General features: G+C 44.6%; 1 long non-coding RNA gene and 1 other non-coding gene across 2 annotated transcripts; one reads left to right on the top strand and one right to left on the bottom strand.

Moving 5' to 3' along the window:
- The first annotated feature begins 5,971 nt into the window (after window positions 1–5,971).
- LOC140628830 (uncharacterized) lies at window positions 5,972–18,837 on the top strand. The gene is made up of 4 exons (XR_012026767.1): window positions 5,972–7,804; window positions 13,364–13,508; window positions 14,442–14,511; window positions 15,158–18,837. It is a non-coding gene; the product is annotated as an uncharacterized lncRNA (long non-coding RNA).
- LOC140628857 (U6 spliceosomal RNA) lies at window positions 9,411–9,517 on the bottom strand. Its single transcript, XR_012026792.1, has one exon. It is a non-coding gene; the product is annotated as a U6 spliceosomal RNA (small nuclear RNA).
- Window positions 18,838–19,312: the final 475 nt, after the last annotated feature.

The following is a 19,312-nucleotide window of genomic DNA, read 5'->3' as shown; positions in this document are numbered from 1 at the left end:
GATACAATCCAAACTAGAGGTCCTAAGGACAAGGGTTAATGAGGTAGAAGAACGAGTGAGTAACATAGAAGGCAAGTTGATGGCAAGGAGGGAAACTGAGGAAAAAAGAGAAAAACAATTAAAAGATCATGAAGATACATTAAGGGAAATAAATAGCCTCAGAAGGAAAAATCTACGTTTAACTGGGGTTCCCAAGGGCACTGAAAGGGACAAAGGTCCAGAATATGTATTTGAACAAATCATAGCTGAGAACTTTCCTAACTTGGGAAGGGAAACAGGCGTTCAGATCCAGGAGATAGAGAGATCCCCCTAAAATCAATAAAAACCACTTAACACCTCTACATTTAAGAGTGAAACTTGCAAATTCCAAAGATAAAGAGAAGATCCTTAATGCAGCAAGAGACAAGAAATCTCTAAGTTTTATGGGGAGAAATATTAGATTCACAGCAGACCTCTCCACAGAGACCTGGCAGGCCAGAAAGGGCTGGCAGGATATATTCAGGGTCCTAAATGAGAAGAACCTGCAGCCAAGTATACTTTTTCCAGCAAGGCTCTCATTCAGAATAGAAGGAGAGATAAAGAGCTTCCAAGATAGGCAGAAACTGAAAAAATATGTGACCACCAAGCCAGCTCTGCAAGAAATACTAAGGGGGATTCTGTAATAGAAAGAGGAAGTCCAAGGGAACAATCCACAAAAACAGGGACTGAATAGGTATCATGATGACCCTAAATTCATATCTTTCAATAGTAACTCTGAACGTGAATGGGCTTAATGACCCCATCAAAAGGCGCAGGGTTTCAGACTGGATAAAAAAGCAAGAGCCATCTATTTGCTGTCGATAAGAGACTCATTTTAGACATAAGGACACCTACAGCCTGAAAATAAAAGGTTGGAGAACCATTTACCATTGAAATGGTCCACAAAGAAAGCAGGGTAGCCATCCTTATATCAGATAAAGTTTATCCCAAAGGCTGCAGTAAGAGATGAAGAGGGACACTATATTATACTTAAAGCATCTATCCAACAAGAGGACCTAACAATCATGAATATCTATGCCCTGAATGTGGGAGCTGCCAAGTATATCATTCAATTAATAACCAAAGTTAAGACATCCTTAGATAATAATACACTAATACTGGAGACTTCAACATGGCGCTTTCTGTAAATGACAGATATCCTAAGCACAACATCTCCAACGAAACAAGAGCTTTATTTTCTTTATCTTTTTAAAGATTTTATTTACTTAATCATAGAGACATAGAGAGAGAGAGAGACATGCAGAGACACAGGCAGAGGGAGAAGCAGGCTTCACGCAGGGAGCCGGACATGGGACTTGAACCCAGGTCCCCAGGATCACACCCCGGGCTGCAGGCAGCACCAAACGCTGCACCACCAGGGCTGTCCGAAACAAGAGCTTTAAATGATACACTGGACCAGATGGATTTCACAGATATTTACAGAACTTTACATCCATATGAACTGAATACACATTCTTCTCAAGTGCTCATGGAACATTCTCCAGGATAGACCACATACTCGGTCACAAATCAGGACATAACCAATACCAAAAGATTGGGATGGTCACCTACATACTTTCAGATCATAATGCTTTGAAACTAGAACTAAATCACAAGAAGAAGTTTGGAAGGAAAAAAAAAAAAGAAGTTTGGAAGGATATCAAACACGTGGAGGTTAAGGACCATCCTGCTAAAAGATGAAAGGATCAACCAGGAAATTACAGAAGAATTAAAAAGATTATGGAAAGTAATGAGAATGAAGATACAACCGTTCAAAATCTTTGGGATACAGCAAAAGCAGTCCTGAGGGGGAATACATCGCAATACAAGCATCCATCCGAAAACTGGAAAGAACTCAAATACAAAAGTAACCTTGCACCTAAAGCAGCTGGAGAAAAAACAGCAAATAGATCCTACACCCAGCAGAAGAAGAGAGTTAATAAAGATTTGAGCAGAACTCAATGAAATAGAGACCAGAAGAACTGTGGAAGAGATCAACCATCCAGGAGTTAGTTCTTTGAAAGAATGAATAAAATAGATAAAACATTAGCCAGCCTTATTAGAAAGAAGAGATAAAAGACTAAAATTAATAAAGTCATGAATGAGAAAAGAGAGTTCCCCACCAACACCAAGGAAATGCAAACGATTTTAAAAACATATTATGAGCAAAGAAACGATTTTTAAAACATATTATGAACAGCTATACGCCAATAAATTAGGCAATCTAGAAGAAATGGACGCATTTCTGGAAAAACACAAACTACCAAAACTGGCACAAGAAGAAAGAGAAAACCTGAACAGGCCAATAATCAGGGAGGAAATTGAAGCAGTCATCAAAAACCTCCCAAGACACAAAAGTCCAGGGCCAGATGGCTTCCCAAGGGGATTCTATCAAACGTTTAAAGAAGAAACCATACCTATTCTACTAAAGCTGTTCAGAAAGATAGAAAGAGATGGAGTACTTCCAAACTCGTTCTATGAGGCAAGCATCACCTTAATTCCAAAACCAGACAAAGACTGGAGAATTATAGACCAGTATCCTTGATGAACAAGGATGCAAAAAGGAGAAAAGGAGAATTATAGACCAGTATCCCTGATGAACAGGGATGAATTATAGACCAGTATCCCTGATGAACACGGATGCAAAAATGCTCAACTAGATACTAGCCTATATAATCCAGCAATACATTAAGAAGATTATTCACCATGAACAAGTAGGATTTATCCCTGGGATGCAAGGCTGGTGCAACACTCGTAAAGCAATCAATGTGATTGATCATATCAACAAGAGAAAAACCAAGAACCATAGGATCCTCTCATTAGATGCAGAGAAAGCATTTGACAAAATACAGCATCCATTCCTGATCAAAACTCTTCGGAGTGTAGGGATCGAGGGAACATTCCTCAGCATCTTAAAAGCCATCTACGAAAAGCCCACAGCAAATATCATTCTCAATGGGGAAGCACTGGGAGCCTTTCCCCTAAGATCAGGAAAAAGACAGGGATGTCTACTCTCACCACTCCTATTCAACATAGTACTAGAAGTCCTAGCCTCCGCAATCAGGCAAGAAAAAGAAATAAAAGGCATTCAAATTAGCAAAGAAGAAGTCAAACTCTCCCTCTTCACAGATGACATGATACTGTACCTAGACAACCCAAAAGACTCCACCCCAAGATTACTGGAACTCATACAGCAATTTGGCAGTGTGGCAGGATGCAAAATCAATGCCCAGAAGTCAGTGGCATTTCTATAGACTAACAATGAGACTGAAGAAAGAGAAATTAAGGAGTCAATCCCATTTACAATTGCACCCAAAAGCATAAGATACCTAGGAATAAACCTAACCAAAAATGTAAAGGATCTATACCCTCAAAACTATAGAACACTTCTGAAAGAAATTGAGGAAGACACAAAGAGATGGAAAAATATTCCATGCTCATGGATTGGAAGGGGTTAATATTGTGACAATGTCAATGCTACCTAGGGCAATTTACACATTTAATGCAATCCCTATCGAAATTCCATGGACTTTCTTCAGAGAGTTGGAACAAATCATCTTAAGTTTTGTTTGGAATCAGAAAAGACCCGGAATAGCCAGGGGAATATTAAAAAAGAAAACCATATCTGGGGGCATCCCAATGCCAGATTTCAGGTTGTACTACAAAGCTGTGTTCATCAAGACAGGGTGGTACTGGCACAAAAACAGGCACATAAAAAAAAAACAGGCACATAGATCAGTGGGACGGAATAGAGAACCCAGAAGTGGGCCCTCAACATTATGGTCAACTAATATTCGACAAAGCAGGAAAGACTATCCACTGGATAAAAGACAGTCTCTTCAATAAATGGTGCTGGGAAAATTGGACATCCACATGCAGAAGAATGAAACTGGACCAAAGATAAACTCAAAATGCATGAAAGATCTAAATGTGAGACAAGATTCCATCAAAATCCTAGAGGAGAACACAGGCAATCCCCTTTTTGAACTTGGCCACAGTAACTTCTTGCAAGAAACATCCATGAAGGCAAGAAAATCTAAAGCAAAAATTAATTATTGTGACTTCATCAAGATAAGAAGCTTGTGCACAGCAAAAGAAACAGTCAACAGAACTAAAAGACAGCCAAAGAATGGGAGAAGATATTTGCAAGTGACGTATCAGATAAAGGACTAGTATCCAAGATCTATAAAGAACTTAAAAACTCAACAGCAAAGAAACAATCCAATTATGAAATGGGCAGAAGACATGAACAGAAATCTCACAGAGGAAGACATAGACATGGCCAAAAAGCACATGAGAAAATGCTCCGCATCACTGGCCATCAGGGAACTACAAATCAAAACCACAATGAGATCCCACCTGACTCCAGTGAGAATGGGAAAATTAACAAGGCAGGAAACAACAAATGTTGGAGAGGATGTGGAGAAAGGGGAACCCTCTTGCACTGTTGGTGGGAATGTGAACTGGTGCAGCCCCTCTGGAAAACTGTGTGGAGGTTCCTCAAAGGGTTATAAATAGATCTGCCCTAGGACCCAGCAATTGCACTGCTGGGGATTTACCCCAAAGATACAGATGCAGTGAAAGGCCGGGACACCTGCACCCCGATGTTTATAGCAGCTATGTCACAATAGCCGCACTGTAGAAGGAGCCTCGGTGTCCATCAAAAGATGAATGGATAAAGAAGATGTGGTCTGCGTATACAATGGAATATTACTCAGCCATTAGAAACGACAAATACCCACCATTTGCTTTGATGTAGATGGATCTGGAGGGTATTATGCTGAGTGACGTAAGTCAATTGGAGAAGGACAAACATTATATGGTCTCATTCATTTGGGGAATATAAAAAATAGTTAAAGGGAATAAAGGGGAAAGGAGGGAAAATGAGTGGGAAATATCAGAAAGGGAGACCGAACATGAGAGACTCCTAACTCTGGGAATCGAACAAGGGGTGGTGGAAAGGGAGGTGGGCGGGGGGTGGGGGTGACGGGGTGATGGGCACTGGGGGGACACTTGATGGGATGAGGACTGGGTTTTATGCTATATGTTGGCAAATTGAACTCCAATAAAGAAAGAAAGAGGAAAGAAAGAAAGAAAGAAAGAAAGAAAGAAAGAAAGAAAGAAAGGAAGAAAGAAACAGAGGAAGGAAGGAAGGAAGGAAGGAAGGAAGGAAGGAAGGGAGGAATGGGAATGAGGAATCTCACAGAATGAAGCAGCACCGTATACCACTTGGTCCTGGGTGCATGCTGGTCATATTTTAGAAGGTATTAAGTTCTGCCATTGTAGAACAAAATGTAGAACTGCCATTGTAGAACAAAATGAATCAGAGATACCAAAAAACACAAACAAAACAGAAATAGGTATCCTGTATATCTCCCGAAATTAAGTTGAGTATGTTGAAGGGAATCGAAAAGTGGAAAATATATCTAGGATAATTGTAATTATCGAAATATGAAATTGTAGAAATATGAAAGTCAAAAAGGAAGAATCTTAAACATGAAGAGGTGGTAAAATATTGCAGTTAAGGTGGGAAAAGAGAAAAAATTTGGAAATTTACAGTCTGATATAAAAACGAGTTGTACTGGAAAAAAGAAGAAAAAAAATCGGAGGGGTACCCTCTATTTCTATATACTGTAAATCCCTCGACTTCCCTGGAGCTTTCCAGCGCTGCGTGGTGAAGAACTTGCTCTTCCCCTGTCCTTCCAGCTGGTCTTCTGGGGGAAGGGCCTGCTGTGCTGACGCTCAGGTGTGTGTACCTGGTGGAGCTGACCCGCCCCCTGCTGGTTGCGGGGGCCCAGTGGCTGCAGTTGCCCGCTGGGGCCTCTGTTGCCTGGTGGCCCCGCCTCTCCCAGGCACAGGGCGACACAATGGCAGTGGCCAGCTACCCAGCTGTGGAGTCAGCTCCTGGCTAGTAACTAACGCAGTCTCCCAGTCTGCACTGGCCTAGATGCTCCCGGGCGGCACCGGTGCGCTGATCTGCACAGCTTGGGGGTGCCCGGCGGCAGGAGAGTCCTCGCTGTCCTGTGCCCACCCCGCTTCCGCCTGTCAGCGGTGGGGAGCGCAGGATCAGGGGCTGCGTCCCCTCGGTGCCCTGGGATCCCGGGCCTGTGCTGCTGGAATCATGCTCCCAGGGCGCGGCTCCGAAGGCAGCAGGGCGCAGCCCCCTCGGTCCAGAGCCGCCCACTGACCAACCGGCTTCTCCCCGTGCCCCGCCTGGGGCGCGCTCCAGCCCTTGACCGAGATCGGCCCAAGGAGTGCAGCGCGCTCTCCTCCGGGGCAGCACTTCCTCTATTAGTGACTCCGGGAGACTGGAGGCTCCTCTGCCCCTATTGTGGTTCTGCCCGGTTTCCCTGCTAAGCGCCTTTTCATCCGGGAAGAATCCGGTGCGGATTTTTTAAAGTTCCCGCTTCTCCGGGGCTGGGCTTTCCTGTCCCAGAGGCTTTCTCCGCTGGCCTTAGCCAGGCTTCTCATGGTGCCCCTCCCCCACTTGATTCTTTTTTATTTTTATTTTTTCTGCCTTCCTACCTTGTTAGAAGCGAAAACCCTTCTCCCTGTAGCGTTCTGGCTGTTCTCTCTTTAAATCTCAGATCCAATTTGTAGGTGTTCAGGATGGCTTGAAAGTTATCTAAGTAAGTTGGTGGGGCCGGGTGACTTGGGGACCCTACTCCTCCACCATCTTTCTGGTGGTGGCCTCCCATTGACTACATTTTTTAAAGGAAAAACCGTGCTTTTTTCCATACTCTCCTCACAGAGACCCACCAACTGTTTGCTGTTTCCTTACACTTCACAACTGTTTTGTGTGTAAGCCCTTTGGAATGTGCTGGAGTTACTGCCTGCCATGTGGCTATTCCAACTGTTTCTGTTACTTTATTTCAGATCTCATATACAGTTGTTCCTTGAACAGCTAGGAGGTTGGGGGATCAACTCCCCCCAGCTAGGTCAAAAATCCATCTACGACTTTTGACTCTCCAAAAACTTAACTGCTAATAGCTTACTGTTGACTGGAAGCCTTACTGATAACACAACCAGTTGGCTAACACATATTTTGTATGTATACTGTACCCCTACAAGAAAGTAAGCTAGAGAAAAGAAAATCATAAGAGAAAATACATTTATGATATTGTATTGTAAAGCATAAATCTGCTTATAAATGGACCTGTGTGGTTCAAACCCATGTTGCTCAAGGGTTTTGCAGAAAGAGCTCATTGCAGCTATGCATGGCAGCATCATCCTGTCTTCTGGAGCCAGTTCCAGTTTCTATTTCTCTAAGTAGTATCTGAGTGATCCCAGAGAAACTCCTGTATCTAAGACTCAGCAACCTCAGAGAAAGCAAGGAGCTGGTGACTATGTGGTCAGAGTCCCTTTTTGAGGAAAAGTGGAAGAACACCATGTTATACAGTGGGCCACGGAATCTCTTGGATTTATAGCTACAAGTACCTGGGTCCCAGGCCTCCTGACTCTGGTTGGCCTCCTGTGCAAGAGTGGTGCATTTGGAAATGGCTCCTGGGGCATTAGGCTGGTCGCAAAACTCAGGGGGAAGTAAGAATGGGTAGTTATGTGGCTTGTTTTGCTTTGCTTTTTGCCTTTGTTTTCTTCTGGCTGCCAGAGCTTTCCTCTCTATGCCCTTGGGAAAAGGGTTTTCCCATTAGGACTTCATCTTGTTTGTGTGGCCCTGACAAAGTGGTTTGGGGTCTAGAATTGCCTTTCTCAGGGATCTTCTCCAAACCTCCAGCTACAGACCCCACGGATTCACCTCATGAGCCCCCTGTGAGGACGTTGGTGACAGGTAACTGTACGCAGGTCAGCCCATGGGTGGGTTGGTCATTGCTGGTCTTCAGTCTCGGGACCCCCCAGGCCAAGAGGGTTCTGGGCCCCCCTTCCCAGCCCCATCCAGAAAGACACCCAGCAGTCCCCTTTTAGATGGAGCGGGTGGCAAGTGCCCAGGATGAGTGTTTTCTGTTCTCTTGAGGACATGGACCATGGCACACCTATCCTAGTTCTACATAGAAAACCTCTCCCTCCTGCGGCTGTGGTCATGACTCAGGTGAAATCTTCCCCTTGGCATATTCATCGGGGTTTCTATTAACTATATTTTATGATGCTGTGACAAAATAGGGGCCTTGTGGACCTGGTGAGGGTCTCTCCTAGGGTGAGCTAATCCCTTGAGATAGCAATCAATAGTTTTCATATGCAGACCAACCAATCTAAAGTCCACACCTCCCACCACCTCCTTTATCAAACTCTCACACCCCCATTCAATATTCTCTTTGCCCCAAATCACCCCAAGTCCAGATACTGGACAACTAAGGGCCACCCTTCTAGTCCAGAGCCCACCAAAATTATTCAAACTATCCAATCTAAAGTTATACACAGCATACTCATCCTACCTCTCCCAATCCTTCTCATAAAGCCAGAATAATGACTATGGATCATGTTTTCCCCTCATTCTCTCTGCTCCTGACCAACCCGGGTGTTTCCTTATGTGGCCCTGAGTGTTATGGCATGTCCCCTCCTCTTGGGAGCATAGGTAATAAACTCCTCTTTCAAGGACATTGTCTCCATATCTGTCATCTTAACATACCTGATTAAAGCAAATCTCAGGAATATTTTAAGACATCTAGTTGATTAAAAAAAAAAAAAAGACATCTAGTTGAGGGGAAAGGCCTGAGTCATGGGCTCCTCTCAAGTCCAGGGTTTTGTACCTGGAAAGAGTCATTTGGAGCTGAAGGAGGTGGGGATTATTGGGAATTAACATTCTTGGGATTCATGTAAAGGCAGGACAGGGGCAGAGAACCCAACATTACCTTTGAATTTTCATACCGACCATTCAGGCTAGATTGTATTATGCTCATGGAAGTTACTCAAGGCTTCCTTTATGGCCCAGCGGGTAACTTATTCTGCAGTGTTCCATGTGTAGTTATTATGTGCACTGTCCTGTGTCAATTAAGTAAATAAATTTATTAGTAACATTTATTTATTTATTATTATTTATGTATTTATTTTTTATAAATTTATTTTATTGGTGTTCAATTTGCCAACATATAGAATAACACCCAGTGCTCATCCCATCAAGTGCCCACCTCAGTGCCCGTCACCCAGTCACCGCCACCCCCCGCCCACCTCCCTTTCCACCACCCCTAGTTCGTTTCCCAGAGTTAGGAGTCTTTCATGTTCTGTCTCCCTTTCTGATATTTCCCACTCATTTTTTCTCCTTTCCCCTTTATTCCCTTTCACTACTTTTTATATTCCCCAAATGAATGAGACCATATTATGTTTGTCCTTCTCCGATTGACTTATTTCACTCAGCATAATACCCTCCAGTTCCATCCACGTCGAAGCAAATGGTGGGTATTTGTCGTTTCTAATGGCTGAGTAATATTCCATTTATTTTTTTAAATACAGAGTGCTTTACAAATTTCCATGTCGTCCTCGCACAGGGGCCATGCTAATCTTCTCTGTATCATTCCAATTTTAGTATATGTGCTGCTGAAGTGAGCACTTGTTAATAATATTGTTTAAATCTATTTCATCTAACTGAATTTTTGTTTGCCTGTTTTAGCTACCACTCAGTGAGATGTGTTAAAAATTTCCAGTTATGATAGTGGATTTGTCCACTTCTCCATTTACTTCTGCCAGTTTTAACTTTTAATATCCTGTATGCTATTCCAGTGTGTGGGATTTCCCCCCACACATGCAAGCAAGTCTCCTACAGAAGCTGGGTGTCCTATAATTTAACTCAATTTTGACACTATCTAACTGCAGATAGATTCAGATTCCACAGGTTGAGGGCTCAGTCCCACATGACCGCCCTCTACTTCAGATGCCAATCTCAAGTCCAAGTTGTTACATGTGCTTCTGACTGACTGGCTGTAAGTCAGAGGTTCCCACAACCCCTTCCCTTGGGTTTGATTAATTTGCTGGAGTGCCTCACAGAACCCAAGAAATCCATTTCCTCACTAGATTATTGGTTTATTACAAAGGATATTAAAGAATAGCAATCAATAGCCAGATGAAGAGATACATGGAGTGAGGCTCCAAACGCAGAGGCTTCTGTCCCAATGGAATTTGGGGCATGACACGGTGGCACAAGGATGCATTCTTTCTTACTAATCTGGAAGCTCTGAACCCAGTCCTTTTTTTTTCCTTCAGACATCAGAGTTTATTGTTTGTTTAGTCCAAACACATTCAGAATGGTAACACAAAGAATACTTTTCCACCTGAAATAATTAAACTAGATTCTACTAGCATATAATGTTTAACACACTAGAGCAATAAAGATGGTAATCCATTGCCTTCTATACTTACTAAAGCCAAGATGGTAAAGTCAATTTGGTCGCAATAGTGTCACCATCAAAAAAGGTCAGCAAATAACTGTAATGGTCAATGAATATTTTTACTTTGGCCCACTGAAAAGGGGACAAAATGTTAAAAGTCCACAGTCCTGCAGATGAACTATCACCATGGAGGCTTCATTACATAGTCATAATAAATCATTGGCCATTGGCGATTGGACTCAATCTCCAGTCCCTCTCCCCTCCCCAGGGGTCAGAGGAGTGGGACTGACTGTTTTAAACCTCTAATCACACGGTTGGTTCTCCTGGCAACCAGCCCTCAACCTTAGAAGTTTTCCAAAAGTCGTCTCACTGACATACAAAAGACAGGCTTATCATTCTCATCACAGAGAATTCCAAGAAAGAAAGAAAACTACATTGGTGAATATGTAAACAAGTTTAACTGAGTGTTAACTGTATAATATGTGACAATAATGTTTTCTGGGATTTAAATATGGAGAAAATTAAAATGCTGTTTTAATTTGCCCTTCCCAAATTGTAAATTACACAGTTAACACTCAGTTAAACTTGTTCACATATTCATCAATGTAATTTTCTTTCTTTTCCATATCTGCCTTTCCACCTGGGGTCATATTTCTTCTGCCTAAAGAAGAAACTTTGCTATTTCCTTTAACTTGAGACTTTGAGTGCCAAATTTGCCTATTTGTTACATTAAAATGACTGCTTTCCTTTTTTGAAAGACATTTCTTTCTAGGTGTGGAATTCTAGGTTTGCAATTATTTTCCTTCTGCACTTGGAAGATATAAGCTCATTCTGTTTTAGATTCCATTGTTTCTGTTGAAAGATGAGATTCCAGTCTGATTGATGCCTCTTTGAGGATGACCTGCCTTTTCTTCCTCTCTCAGCTTTGAGTACTATCTCTGGATGTCAACAGTGTTACTGTGATAGGCCTAGGTTTGGTTTTCCTCATACCACTCTAGGCTGGACAAACACAGAGGTTCGTGAATCTACAACTTGATGTCTTTTGTCACTTTTTAAACTTCTCAACTATCATTTCTCTAAATATATCTTCTGTATTGCTCCCTTTCTTTTTGGGGGGGGAACAATTGAACGTGCGTTAATGTTATTTGCTATAACACCTTCAACTCTTGCCCCTTCTCTTTCCAAATCTTCCATCATTTTGTCTCACCAGGCTTAATGCTGGATATCTCTTCAGACTTGCTGTTCATTTATATACTTCTCCATTCAGGTGGGGAACTTGCCTTTGACTCTTGAAACATAACATCACACAGTCAGGGCAGATTCTATTATTAGCTTAGAGCTCAGGTTGGAGGAGGGAGTTATAGTCATTAATTAACTTGTGCCAGGTCACCCAGCCTGGAAATGGCAGAGCAGGAACTAAGATCTCAGAATGGACTCTCTGCCCAACCCTTCTTCCTGTGCTTGTTCTCTCCTGGCCTGAGAATTCTTGCTACCGCTCATCTCCCAGGAGGCAGATGCACAGTGGAATTTTCCAAACTTTTAAGCATGCTGCTTGCTATATTTCTTTTTAGATGAAAAAAAGTCAATGAGGGATCCCTGGGTGGCACAGCGGTTTGGCGCCTGCCTTTGGCCCGGGGCGCGATCCTGGAGACCCGGTATCGAATCCCACGTCGGGCTCCCTGCATGGAGCCTGCTTCTCCCTCTGCCTGTGTCTCTGCCTCTCTGTCTCTCTCTGTGTGGCTATCATGAATAAATAAATAAAATCTTAAAAAAAAAAAAAAAAAGAAAAAAAGTCAATGATATTTCTTCATTATCCATAAATGCTATCACAGGACTTTGCTCTGTTATTTGGGTCATTGGTATATTTTCTACTTTGATTTGGTTTTAATTTTGTTTCTTTTATACTCTTCTTCCTGATTTCAGAGTACATTGATAGACATACTTCCTTTCAAAGAGGAGCTGGATACCTGGGTGTTTCCCAAGGAATTATGAAAACCAGTATAAACATGACATTTCTGGCATTCATCCTTCATGCATCTGTGAACAAGATGGAGAAACAACAATGAATGATACTTATGTGGATCCCCGAATAAGAGTGTTAAGAAAAAAAATTCAGCTGAGTAAAATTTAAAGATCCATTGGATTTATTCAACAATCCGTGAATTGGGCAGCATCCCATGCAGCAAATGGAAAGAAGCTCCTAAGAGCTGTACAAAACAGAAGACTTTTATAGGCAGAAGGAGGCAGGACAAGGAAATTACTAGAAAATAGTGGATTGTTTAAGACAAGGTCACCTTCCTTTTAAGGGATGGCAGGGATCTATTAGGCATATTACATCATTAGTACTGACCAGGAGATTCTAGACTGACTAGATTAGATTATATTTGTGATGCAGACTGAAACTACAAATAGGTTATGTATTCAGTCTCGGTTTGGTGACATGGGCTTAGTTCAAGTGACTCCCTTTGGGGTCCATGGGCACAATGTTTGTTGTTGATGGTGGTTTGTTTTTGTTGTTGTTGTTATTGTTGTTGTTTTGTTTTGTTTTGTTTTTACAACGGTAAGTGATCAGTCATCACAGTTGACATGTACTAGCCAGTGGCATACATAACCCTGTGTAGTTAACTATATCCTTATTTTCTACATGACAGAGCCTAGGAATTAATTACTGGTCAAGCAGTCCTAATGGTAGTCCTGGTATCTGTGGGCAAAAATGTAGAAATCATTTTTTTAGAATTCATGGAGTCCTTCTTTCTCTCCACATCCCTACAGCACCCACTAGGCCAACTGACTCTACCATAGGAGAAGCCAATGGCATTATTAAAGCCTTGCCTATGCTAATGTGAATATATGGAAAGAGAATTCCTCCAGGGAGGGAAATAGGGGTGCACTGGTGGGATGGAACCATGGGAGCTGGTTCAGGATCACAGCGAGTGTCCTTGCAAATGTATGGAATGTGCAAGAGAGACAGGTCAGGGGCAATTGTGTTGGTCTTGTGTAGAGATGCTAGGTTACTTTGCTAGGATAGATGGGTTCTGTAATGTATCCTTTTTTTTTTCTTCTTTTACTAGAAGATATCAGCCTTGGTCATCTAAGGGCAGGTCCACAGAAGTGATATAAAGAGATTAGAGTAGAGGATGGCTAAAGGCAAAGGAGATGGAACAGCTTTCCACTGGATGGAACAACATTCCACTGGATGCCTGAGTTTGGCTCAAGGTGAATGTGGGAGATGGGGGGTTAAATCCCTGGAGACCTTGTCTAAATGGCAAGTAGCATCTTCACAAGGTGGGATCTCCTGGAAATTTATAAAAGGAAGATCATGTCTAATATCTTAAGTGTTTATTTGGAGGAGAGCTCTGAAGAAGAGAAAGGGGATTTAAAAAATCCATATTTGGCACAAATGTAAGAAATTATGTCCATGGTCCCTTTTTTAGCAGTTTCTTTTCAAGTTCAGTAGATGGTTGGAAGAGGATCTGTTCTCCAGCCTTAATTCCGTGTTGTCACTCTTCTCTGCTATCCTTATACCCCCTAGATGCCCTATGGGAGAAAGTATAATACATGGCTACTGAATTCAATCCTGAGCCATTGCAGTGTCCCCTTCACCACTGGTGATGTATGAGAGAATGGTGAAGCCAGAGAAATGGGCACAGGGAAGGGGAAGAGTTGGTTCTCCAAGACTTTTTCTGTTGCTTGTGCTGCCTGTGATTCCACTATGTGAAAACACAGACCTAGTACTTTGTCCAGGATGCTGACACTGACTGCTCATTGAAGGGTACTGGCTATAAGATGTGTAATGAAGAGAACCAGAAGGCGCATGCTGAGGACATGGCCAGGGGTTGGTCTTCTCCTTTAGAATGAGAGTCTTGGGGAAGGAGGACAGGCCAGAGGTTGGTTGTCTTATTTAGCATGAGAGTTCCTGGTGCTTACCCTACCCTTCCTTTCTATCTATAGATACCTTTTGTCAGTCCTTCTGATGTACCCTCCTTGGTGTGGTACAAGTTGGAGCCAGAAGAAATGGAGCAGATAAAAGTAATGCAGGATCAAGGCCCTTTGTGAGCCAACATCCAGACCCACCTCTTCTTCCTCCAGTCCCTAATTTCTCTACCCCCACCAGAGCTTCACAGTGGCTCTCTCCATCTCTCTCTGCAGGCGACCATGAACAAACACTATGATGTCTCCCAGCAAACCCTTGACCTCCAGAGGCTCTGCTTTGACCCAGGTACAGTTGACAACAGTAATTCTAGGGCATGTGAGGGCACAGGGATCTGCTTGGAAGGAAGACTAAGGGATGGTAATGTGGGGAGAGGTTGGTACTGGCTCTGGACCCTTCTCAGCCTTCTGGTTGCCTCCTGTTGGCTTCCCAAAGATTTGGTGGGTGGGACATGATACTGATATAATCCTGAATTGGGGAAATTGCATAGCTGCCACCCTGCAGATCATTGAAGAGAATTTCCCTGAGGTAAGACCCTAGGCCCAGTGCTGTCCTTATGGTAGAGGATGGAACCCATGGGCTGGAGGGAAGATTTGTCTCTGAGGCCATACATAGTAGCCATCACTCTAACTCTTCTTCACCAAAAGCTGTTGTCCTTGAACCTGTGCAGCCACAGGCCATACAGCGCTAGATGGCCTATATGACATTTTATAGGTCTCCACAGTCAAGATCCTGAACATCTCCAAAAATGAGATGGAAAGAGGGATCCAGATCAAATTTGGGGTTGACAGTGTGTGGTAGCACTCATTTGAGAGATGACAGGAGGTGGTAGAAGGTACCTATGTGGAAAGGTGGGGGCTGGGGGTATAGGGGTGCACATGTCTCTCTTTCCTTGGGATTCCTTTTACAATTCCCTCCTCATATTTCTCAGCAGAAGTTAGCCTGAAAGTTGAACAAAGCGAAGGGGCTGAAGGTTGTAGAGCTGTGGCCAGAAGGGAATCCATGTCAACTTTCCTGGGGACCTCTGACCCTGGGAGCCTGAGTTACCCAGCAGTGCCTGTCTGCGGGAAGTAGCAGCCATGCGGAGGACCACATGCTCTGCCTTCTCTTCTTTCTGTGTCCCTCACCTGTGCCTAGAGGTCTCCTTTCCTTCTTCTGAACTGCTTACCTGTTTGCCTGGTCTGGGGTCTCTTTCTTACCATCTTCTGCTCTCTCAGCTTTCTCTAACATGTTGCTATGTTCTGGATGTTTGTGTCCCCCATCCCACCCTGGAAAATTATAAAAATCCTGACACCCAAAGATGACAGTATCAGGAGGTGGGTTTTTGGGAAATGCTTAGGTCATGAGGATGCAACACTCCTGAATGGGATGAGTGCCCTTATATAAAGGGCTCCAGAGAGATCCCTAACCCTTTCTACCATGTGAGGACATAACAAGAAAGTGCCAGGTATGAACCAGGAAGAGGGCCCTCATCAGAAAGCGACCATGCTGCTGCCTTGATCTAGACTTTAAGCCTACGGAATGGATAGCAGTAAGTTTCTGTCATTTACCAGACACCTAGTTGGTAGTATTTTGTTATAGTAGCCTGAATAGACTAAGACTCAGGCCTTCCCATGGGTGTGTTCTAGGAAGCAGGAATCCCGCTCCTTTCCAGGATCAGAGTGAACACCTTGAGCCAGGTGCTGGTGTCCTGGACCGAGAAGGGTCCTCCAGCCCAGGGTTTCATGCTGAGACAGGTCTTCCTACTCCCTTCTGAGACAAGGCTTCCCTCCCTTGTTCTGAGAGGGAGCCTCCTTTTCTTGAACCAGATGTATCCCACCCCCAATCTCAGGTGGCCTTAATGGCTTTCCTGCCCCATGCTGAGGGCTGAGGTCCTGTTCCTTTGGCTGAATGCCAGGAGCTGGGCCCTCCTTGGGAGACACCAGGGTTCCCTGAGTCAGGGGGCCAGAAGTGGGTGACTGCCAGTGAGCAGAGAGCGTTCCTGGGGCAGGGATGGAAGGCAGAGGGCAGAGGTGCTTGAGAATGAAGGACAGGCCTCTCAGAGGAACTTCCCCCTCCCCTCCCTCCACACATCTCATCAACCTGACTGGTCCTTCAGGGGAACCCTGGTGAGCCTGACATGGATATAATCCCTCAGGCGAGGAACCAACTGAGATAATCACAGGTGCACAGGGGCCATCAGGAGAGAGGGCAGTGGTCATAAGAGGAGACCACAGACCCTCAGCCCTATGCTGACCTGGGGCTTGACCCTTTACTCCTTCTGGGACAGGTCTCCTGCCCCCGTGGTTGCCTTGTTCTCCATGCCCAGCTCGAATTGAGCTCACACAGGTGACAAAGTTTCAACCAGCATCCAATGGGCCCCCAGCCCAACACATGCATGTTTTCCATTCCTACCTTGGGTGACAGGGCAGATGAAGGAAAAGGCTGCAGCCATGAAGCCATTTCCTCCTTCTCTCTTCCTCCCTGACCCCACCACCATGGTAGAGCTTCTTTCCCTTCCCTTTGCTTTGCTTTCTCTTCATTCTTTGTCTCTACTCCCCTGTGTCTCTCTTACGTCTCCCCTCCTACCTTTACCCCGTCTTCTGTCTTCACCCCCCTCCCTCTCTGCCTCCTGGGCCTTGTCTCACTCATCTCCCTGCCCCAGCATCCTGGGCCATCCCAGGATGGGCGGTGGGGGTCATGGTCCTGCAGAATGCTGGACCCCTAGTGAGGTAGCAGAGCCCTGGGCTCCCACCCCATTCCCTCTTCTCTCTGGAGCCTTTGGTAGGGACTTGAAGGAAGGGAGGGAAGCAGAAACGTGAAGACAACCCTAGAGTCTGGGTTCCAAATGTTGCTTCTGGTGGTATTGGAGAAAGGAGTCAGGACTGTCTGGGTGGATGCTACATAGGGGAAAGGAAATGGAGGAGAGAGAGGAAGAATATGAGGGGTGCAGAAGACATGGGAGGGAAGAGGAAAAGGAGAAAATGTGCTTTTCCTCTGGGTCAGTCCACAGGGGAGGTGTGCAGGGCCCTGGTGTCTTGGACATGTGGTGTAGGTGGGACACACCGGGCTGTGTGCCCATGCCTGTCTAACCTGCACATCCTGGGTGTTAGGGACACAGGTTGTGGAGTGATGGCTCTCACCCCAAATCCTTACTTTCTGAACTTGGCCCATTACTTAACCTCTCATTTTCCTCATTTGCAAAAGGGGCCTAATAATGTCCATCTTTTGGGCTGCTGTAAAAGTTGAATCAAACGACCTTGTGAAGTGACTGTCACAGGGTCTGTACATAGTAACAATCCCTGTCACTGGAAGCAGATCTTCCTATTGTTGCCCTCCCCATCCTGACACCTTGATTCCCAGAGAACAATTGTCTTCTTCAGCATGAGTATCATCATAAGACCCTGATAGGGAATGCTGTGTGATGGTGTCAAGCATATGTAATTCGAAGGGGGTATTGTTGTTTGTTGTTGAAGTGGAAAGAAAGCCTTAGGGTTCCGTTCATAACTTCTTCCCATACCCCCTCCCAACCCAGTTTCATTGATATATAAGTGACATTCACCTTTTTGTAAGTTTATCTGTACCTTCATCCAGACCTCCACTGCTACCCCCACCAGCAATTCCAGGTGAATGCTGTGTTGTGGGTGGAACTCCCACAACCCTTTAAGGTTATGGGGAATGTGGTTCCTCAGTCCTCGGTGTTTTCTCAATATTGTGGAAAACCAACAGGTAGATCCAAAGAGTCTAGCCTAGTGGTTAAGGGCATGAGGGTATAGAATAGGAATATGGGTTCTTTCCCAGACCCAAAACATACTAGCTGTGTGACTTTGGTCAAGACATTGCTGTGACTCAGTGTCTTACTCTGAAAATGGAGTTAGACAGTCCAGTCCTTAGGCCATTTTATGGAGTAAATGAGACTATAAAACCATCCCTGGGGGATCCCTGGGTGGCACAGCGGTTTGGCGCCTGCCTTTGGCCCAGGGTGCGATCCTGGAGACCCGGGATCGAATCCCACGTCGGGCTCCCGGTGCATGGAGCCTGCTTCTCCTTCTGCCTGTGTCTCTGCCTCTCTCTCTCTCTCTCTCTCTCTCTCTCTCTCTCTGTGTGACTATCATAAATAAATAAAAATTAAAAAGAAAACCATCCCTGGGGTGCAGGTAAACCTCCTAATCTAGCTACCCTGGTTGATAATCTCTCCAAAGGTGGTCTCTGGGAGGGGTAGAGGTACCAACCAAAGAGTCTGGGGGCAGGCACAGTAAGGATATGGAAGGAACTTGGTTGCTGAGTGGCAATGGGAGCAGGACCATTGTTGGAGGACTGGGGTTGTCCAGCTGTCCAGCTGTCCCAGGGTTCATGTTTCTCCAGTGTATGCATCATGAATAACATGCTATTGTGAGGGACACCAGCCCCAAGGAGACCCAGAGCACTTCCTCTATCCCAGATTCCCACACCCTCTTGCAGCTCCTTGCCCACCCTCTCCCAGGAGCAGCAGGAAGGACGCAGGCTTTCTCTACTACCCAGTCTGGGACGAACCTCCAGTGGTCTCAGAAGTGAGTGTTGGGGGTGCATGGAGATAGGAGGTTTCTGGGAGGAACCAAGGAGGGAATAATGGGAACTTGCAGGTAATGTGTTTTGCTTGTTGATCTCACTCATCATCCTGAACATTTCTGTCTCCATACACATTAAATTACCTAGTTGTTTTGAACAGGTGTATATTATATTATGAATTCTTTGGGTCTCATTTCTTTATTGACAGACATGTTGGTTTCAGGAGTTTTCCCAGTACTCATTGTGCCACAGGGCTCTTTCCAGTGCATATGTTGCGGTAAATATGGAGCCATGTTTGCTTTGCGTAGATTGTGAAATGGCACTGTGCAGTCAGACTGTCACCACTTTGGTCCTAATGGATGCCACCTGTCCTTTCTCTAGCCCAGGTGACTTCACGACAGCCCCTGGGAGTACACTGGTTCTCACCTGGCCCAAGGTGAGGCCCAGGAATTCAGGCCAAGTGAGTGGAGACTGAATGACCTCGGGATGAGACTCAGGGCTCCTGGCTCTGCTGATCTCCCATATCCCTCCCTTCACTTCCTCCAGGCCAAGCACACAATCC

This window comes from Canis lupus, chromosome X, assembly GCF_048164855.1.
Source record: "Canis lupus baileyi chromosome X, mCanLup2.hap1, whole genome shotgun sequence".
Classification (NCBI taxonomy): domain Eukaryota; kingdom Metazoa; phylum Chordata; class Mammalia; order Carnivora; family Canidae; genus Canis; species Canis lupus.
The sequence above is the reverse complement of the archived record's forward strand: the minus strand, read 5'-3'. Positions and strand labels throughout refer to the sequence as shown.